The sequence below is a fragment of the Oncorhynchus gorbuscha genome, linkage group LG02, assembly GCF_021184085.1.
Source record: "Oncorhynchus gorbuscha isolate QuinsamMale2020 ecotype Even-year linkage group LG02, OgorEven_v1.0, whole genome shotgun sequence".
Taxonomy (NCBI): Eukaryota; Metazoa; Chordata; class Actinopteri; order Salmoniformes; family Salmonidae; genus Oncorhynchus; species Oncorhynchus gorbuscha.
Window position 1 is genome coordinate 30,291,723 of NC_060174.1, and position 7,289 is coordinate 30,299,011.

Consider the following 7,289-nt stretch of genomic DNA (forward strand, 5'->3'; position numbering starts at 1 on the left):
TGATTAACAATGTATATTTCTTCCTTGTTAGACTTATTATTCTACCTTTCTAGAATCCGACCGCTCCTTGATGGAGAGATCGCCAAAACTCATCATGGTTATAAGAATAATCACATTTCTCAGAGTGATGAGAAGTAAAACTTTTTTTTTTTAACTCTAACATACACTGAATATACCAAACATTAGGAACACCTTCCTAATATTGAGTCGGGGCATGGATTCTACAAGTTGTTTAAAGCGTTCTACAGGGATGCTGGCCCATGTTGACTCCAATGCTTTCCACAGTTGTGTCTAATTGGCTGGATGTCCTTTGGGTGGTGGATCATTCTTTATACACATGGGAAGCTGTTGAGCGTGAAAAACCCATCAGCCTTACAGTTCTTGACACAAACCGGTGCGCCTGTCACCTACTACCATACCCCGTTCGAAGGCACGTAAATCTTTTGTCTTGCCCATTCACCCTCTGAATGGCACAAGGCTTAAAATCCCTTCTTTAACTTGTCTCCTCCCCTTCATCTACACTGATTGAAGTGGAGTTAACAAGTGACATCAATAAGGGATCGTAGCTTTCACCTGGATTCACCTGGTCATTCTATGTCATGGAAAGAGCAGGTGTCCTTAATGTTTTGTATATTGGGGACCAATTATTTTCGTAATCATAAAAAGGAGACTGTTGTTGTCAGATGTTTTTCACAGTTGAGGAGTAGTAATGTACTGTATGTAAGAGATTAACTTCTTTACTTTAATTTCAGTTGTCCTAAAATCGAATGTATTTTCACATAATAAAACGGTTTAAAACCAGCAAATTACACTTATAAAATTGTGTACTGTTATTGTGAGAGTCACATGCAGTATAGGCAAAACAATACTGAGCACCTTGAGTAGGAGGTTGTGTGTGTGCTTGTTTGTGCAGGAGCAATGTTAGTGTGAGATTACAGGTAGTGAAAATCCTTTGAATGGAATGGTTTATTACCTCTTGTTTATGTTCATATTGACTCATGAGCAATATGGGAAGATAACAGTCTTTTAATGTGTTTCATAGAGCAGTACATTTATGTTATGCTTTGTTTTAAAAGGGCAAGTGGGCCTCCCGAGTGGCGCTGTGCCACTAGAGATTCTGGGTTCGAGTCCATGCTCTGTCGATGACTGGCCACGACCGGGAAACCCATAGGGCAGTGCACAATTGGCCCAGCCTTGTCCAGGTTAGGGGAGGGTTTGGCCGGCAGGGATGTCTTGTCCCATTGCGTACTAGTGACTCCTGTGGCGGGCCAGGCACAGTGCACGCTGGCACAGTTGCCAGGTGTACGCTATTTCCTCCGACACATTGGTGCAGCTGGCTTACGGGTTAAGTGGGCATTGTATCAAGAAGCAGTGCGGCTTGGTTGGGTTGTGTTTCGGGGGACACACGGCTCTCAAGCTTCGCCTCTCCCAAGTCCGTACGGTGATGAGACAAGACTGTAACTACCAATTGGGGAAATATAAAAGGGCAAGTGAGATGATTTTCATCAATAATGTTGATCAATAAAAAGAAGGAATCTGACGAAATGAGAGAAAAAGACAAGGGGGATACGCCCCCACGCAACATCCCTCCTTCCAATCCCTATCAGTATTTTGAAAGAACTTTGTCACAGCACTGAAAACATACAGTTGAAGTCGGAAGTTTACATACACCTTAGCCACCTACATTTAAACTCAGTTTTTCACAATTCATGACATTTAATCTCAGTAAAAATTCCCTGTCTTAGGTCAGTTAGGATCACCACTTTATTTAAAAAATGTGAAATGTCAGAATAATAGTAGAGAGAATTATTTATTTCAGCTTTTATTTATTTCATCACATTCCCAATGGGTCGGAAGTTTACATACACTCAATTATTATTTGGTAGCATTGCCTTTAAATTGTTTAACTTGGGTCAAATATTTTGGGTAGCATTCCACAAGCCTCCCACAATAAATTGGGTGAATTTTGGCCCATTCCTCCTGAGAGAGCTGGTGTAACTGAGTGAGGTTTGAAGGCCTCCTTGCTTGCACACGCTTTTTCAGTTCTGCCCACAAATGTTCTATAGGATTGAGGTCAAAGATTTATGATGGCCACTCCAAAACCTTGACTTTGTTGTCCTTAAGGCATTTTGCCACAACTTCAGAAGTATGCTTCGGGTCATTGTCCATTTGGAAGACCCATTTGTGACCAAGCTTTAACTTCCTGACCAATTTCTTGAGATGTTGCTTCAATATTTCCACATAATTTTCCTCCCTCATGATGCCATCTATTTTGTGAAGTACACCAGTTCCTCCTGGAGCAAAGCACCCCCACAACATGATAGCCAAACAGATATATTTTTATTTATTCAAACCAGAGGGCATTTCTCCAAAAAGTGCGATCTTTGTCCCCATGTGCAGTTGCAAACCATAGTCTGTCTTTTTTATGGCAGTTTTGGAGCACTGGCTTCTTCCTCGGTGAACTGCCTTTCAGATTATGCCAATATTGGACTCGTTTTACTGTGGATATAGATACTTTTGTACATGTTTCCTTCAGCATCTTCACAAGTTAATTTGCTGTTGTTCTGGGATTGATTTGCACTTTTCGAATCAAAGTACATTCATCTCTAGGAGACAGAACACATCTCCTTCCTGAGCGGTATGGTGGCTGCGTGGTCCCATGGTGTTTATACTTGGTACTATTGTTTGTACAGATGAACGTGGTACCTTCAGGCATTTGGAAATTACTCCCAAGGATGAACCAGACTTGTGGAGGTCTACATTTTGGAAAGATGACTTGTGTCATGCACAAAGTACATTTCCTAACCGACTTGCAAAACTATAGTTTGTTAAAGTGGTTGAAAAATGAGTTTTAATGACTCCAGCCTTAGTGTATGTAAACTTCCGACGTTAACTGTAGATATAGACACATCAACATATACACTAAACATGCTCCAAAATGTGGTGAATGAAAAGGAATTTCCCATCCCCAATCCATTACATAATTTAACAGTTCTGCCAACACACTGTAGAAGTGGAGCTGAGATGAAATATTAACACAGTGAGCCTAGCAGCCTGCCACCAGAAATAAAGAAATATCTCCAAAGATGCTTCTATCTATGGCATACCATTGCAAATATGCAACAAAATGAAGACCAAGAAAATAACACTTTTTACATTTACATTTACATTTAAGTCATTTATGTGTCATACAGAGTACAATCTAAGCTTGATGCCCTCAATCTCACACAAATGATCAATGAACCTACCAGGTACAACCCCAAATCCTTAAACACCGGCACCCTCATAGATATCATCCTAACCAACCTGCCCTCCAAATACACCTCTGCTGTCTTCAACCAGGAACTCAGCAATCACTGACTCATTGCCTGCGTCCATAATGGGTCTGCAGTCAAATGACCACCCCTCATCACTGTCAAACGCTCCCTAAAACACTTCAGCGAGCAAGCCTTTCTAATCGACCCGGCCCGGGTATCCTCGAAGGATAATGACCTCTTTCCGACAGTAGAGGATGCCTGGTTATTCTTTAAAAGTGCTTTCCTCATCATTTTAAATAAGCATGCCCCATTCAAAAAATGTAGAACCGGGAACAGATATAGCCCTTGGTACACTCCAAACCTGACTGCCCTTGACCAGCACAAAAACATCCTGTGGCGTACTGCATTAGCATCGAATAGCCTCTGCGATATGCAACTTTTCAGGGAAGTTAGGAACCAATATACAGGCAGTTAGGAAAGCAGAGGCTAGCTTTTTCAAACAGAAATGTGCATCCTGTGGCACAAACTCCAAAAAGTTCTGGGACACTGTAAAGTCCGTGGAGAATAAGAGCACCTCCTCCCAGCTGCCCACTGCACTGAGGCTAGGAAACACTGTCACCACCGATAAATCCATGATAATTGAGAATTTCAATAAGCATTTTTCTACAGCTGGCCATGCTTTCCACCTGGCTACCCCTAACTCGGCCAACAGCCCTGCACCCCCCACGGCAACTTGCCCAAACCTCCCCCATTTCTCTTTCACCCAAATGCCTTTTACATGCCCTCCAACACCATGTCCAGCACCATCTGGTCTCCCATCCAAGGAGGGACTGACCAGGACCAACCCTACTTAGTTTCAGAGGCAAGCCAGCAATGGGATGCAGGGTGGTATGATACTGGTAAAATTTTGAGCATAATGGTGCATCGTGGTGCAACCAGTCTGCAGCGCCTCTCACATTCTTTGGGGAGAACCCTGCATAAACATTACTGAATTCCTATCATTCAAATCTATTTGACCACCACACAAAGGTTAGATTAAAAACCACATGTCTGGAACAGTGCTGTGTTATAACAGAGAAGGCAACATTGGCATTGCTATGAGCGATAGTGCTACATCACAGTATTTAATTTAGCCACTTGCAGGCGTGTAACAATCTCATAGTTTATTGCATGATATCATGATGTCTCTGGGAGTAAGCTACGGTAGATACATTGTGTTAATCATACATTGCACACTTTGTTTCATTTTGGGTCAGATATTGTTTTTGTTTCCTCCTGTCTTTTCCCTCTTTTCTATTTTCCAGGCACATCTTCCATCCCTTTTTGCAGCACCCCCCCATCTCTCAAACACCAACTGCTAAATCATCCTAAAGATCCCAAAACCATTTTGGCTCACTACACATTAATGTCACTGCAACTATGTTCTCTCAGGCCCCATATTTCAGGGACACTTTCCAAGATCTCTATGTTGATAACAGATTTCAGTTAACAGTAAACCTATATGAGTCACTAAACTTGTAAATCACTCACAATAAAATGCGATAATGATTGATGAACGTGATACTAGTTTGGACAATATGTTCTTTCTCTTCTAAATAAACACACACCAAGCTAAAAAGAAAACTGAGCCCCTTTTTTAGATCAAGAGGCACGCTCTCCCTGTCTCTCCTACCCAGATATCTCTTAACAACACACACACACACACATTTTGGTGTAATCAGTAAATAGCAATCCCACTGTTGACGGAGAGACTTTTTTTTACTCTCTTGCATCAAATGTTCGAAGCTACCAGAGGGAGAGTCTGTAAAATACAGTGTAATAATAAGAGAGGGATTTAAAATTATTTTGGGAGATTCCCGCCTACACACACACCAGTGCACCGTGGAACAACACACACTCTTTTGAAAGTTTGTTTAAGTTTTTCTTTTTTGCTCATTCAAATCTCAAAATAGTAGAGGAAGAAAGAAAGAAAAGAGATACATGAGCAGCAGAGATGGGAACCACAATTGAAAACAACATTATCAGTCAGAGGTGGTTTTAATATGTATATGAACAATTGCTATTCCCTGTTTGCGTGTCAATCAATCTATATTCATGAAGGGGACAAAAACATTTCCTGAATAGAGAAAACCAGAGTGATAACCAAAAGAATGGAGGGGTGAAGGAAAAGAACACCAGTGCTATTGTCTTAAGGTCAATGCTTTAAACCTCTATGCATGGTGACAGCTCTCATCTCAGAATGATGATTTATCTGACCCTGTCTTGCCAATAAACGGGAGACTATTCCACGGTGAAAAGACCTGCGGAGGAAATAGACTGAGACATTGTTGCTGAATAAAGACTTTCAATATTTCCAAACCGGTCTGACAGCACTGGATCTGATGGAGGATGGGCCTGTTCAAATGGTATTGGCTGACTATCTGTTATAGATCATATTAGCTAACCGCTAATTTTAGATTATGTTAGCTGACATTCCATATAAAGTTATGGGTTATTGAGCCTTTGTGACATTTAAATGGTGTCTGTGGCCCTAAACATGTTCTCATGAGCCATCCTGGTTGGTGGGTGTTACGCACGAAATAGGATACATTACATTGATGTTTCAGAGGGTTTTTTGTTCTGTATTGAGTCTCATAGTGGGGCGGCAGCGTAGCCTAGTGGTTAGAGCGTTGGACTAGTAACCGTAAGGTTGCAAGTTCAAACCCCTGAGCTGACAAGGTACAAATCTGTTGTTCTGCCCCTGAACAGGCAGTTAACCCACTGTTCCTAGGCCGTCATTGAAAATAATAATTTGTTCTTAACTGACTTGCCTAGTTAAATAAAGGTAAAATAAATAGTCAGAGCCAGTGTAGTCCCTCTCCTTTATTCTCAATGAGGGTGTACAATAATAAGCTCCCCAGTGGCCTTGAGAGGAAAACACACAGTATGTCATGAAGAGATAAGAGGAAGTGTGAGACTGCCAGGTTGATTGCATTGATTTACTGGACATATTAACTCAGTAACTGAGTTAATTCACAATTTTCACCACTAGTCATATTGTGACGCTGTGCCACAAAGCCAGGGCAGCTCAGTCCAGACAGAGTCATGGACTAAAGCCCACTTATAAGTTGCAGCCAGTAGCCTCTCAATGGAAACTCACATTATTACAGCAAGGCGTGTCCTCATTTCTGAGCTCACGCCAGATAAGGCATTGTCATTGTCATTCTTGACCTTTGAAACTCGATCTGCATGTCCAAGGATGTTTAAATGTATGTAAATGGTAATGAATGTACGTAAACTGTAAAGTATTTTTGTCTGTAATGTCTTTTTTTAATGTGTCGGACCCCAGGAAGACTGACTAGCTGTCGCCTAAACCAGACCTACCATTACCCTTCACATGACCACTCATAACAAGTGTGTTAAGATTTGAATGGTAAATGTGGTTTCATAATTGTAAAGGAATATGTTTGTTGGACGCTCTGGTCCTCAAAGTATTTCAGCCTTATCACTGAATCCTCCAGGGCCGTATGAAATATGATTAGAGTGTGGATTTCTAATTCATCTGAATCCTTTCCCCCGAAGCCCTAGTAATTGGCATTAAAGCTGAGTGAGTTGTGCATGCAACAGCTTCATGCAGTGCAGTGGCTGTACAGCAGAAGTAAGACTACCATAATTACTACTATGCTCCTCAGTCCTACTGCACAGACATGGCTCCTCCCTGGGCTCTGGTTCTCCTGACTGAGGATAATACCCAAGCCTTTTGGAAATTCCTTGCTACCAGATTCTCCTACTGTGATTGTAAACGCAGATGTGTCCATGAAGTCTATTGAAAACAATTAAACACACAGTAAGGATTAATACCATTTTCAATGCCAATCCATCTTCGACATGCATGCACATTGACAATGAAAATAAAAGAAGGAAATTATACATTGAGGGAATTTGATGCACTTTCTGCACATGGAGCAATACAATTCCTGCACAGACTCTCACTGTGATTTACATCATTTAAACCAAATAGCCTAGAAATCTGGTTCGAGGTGGCAGAGTTCA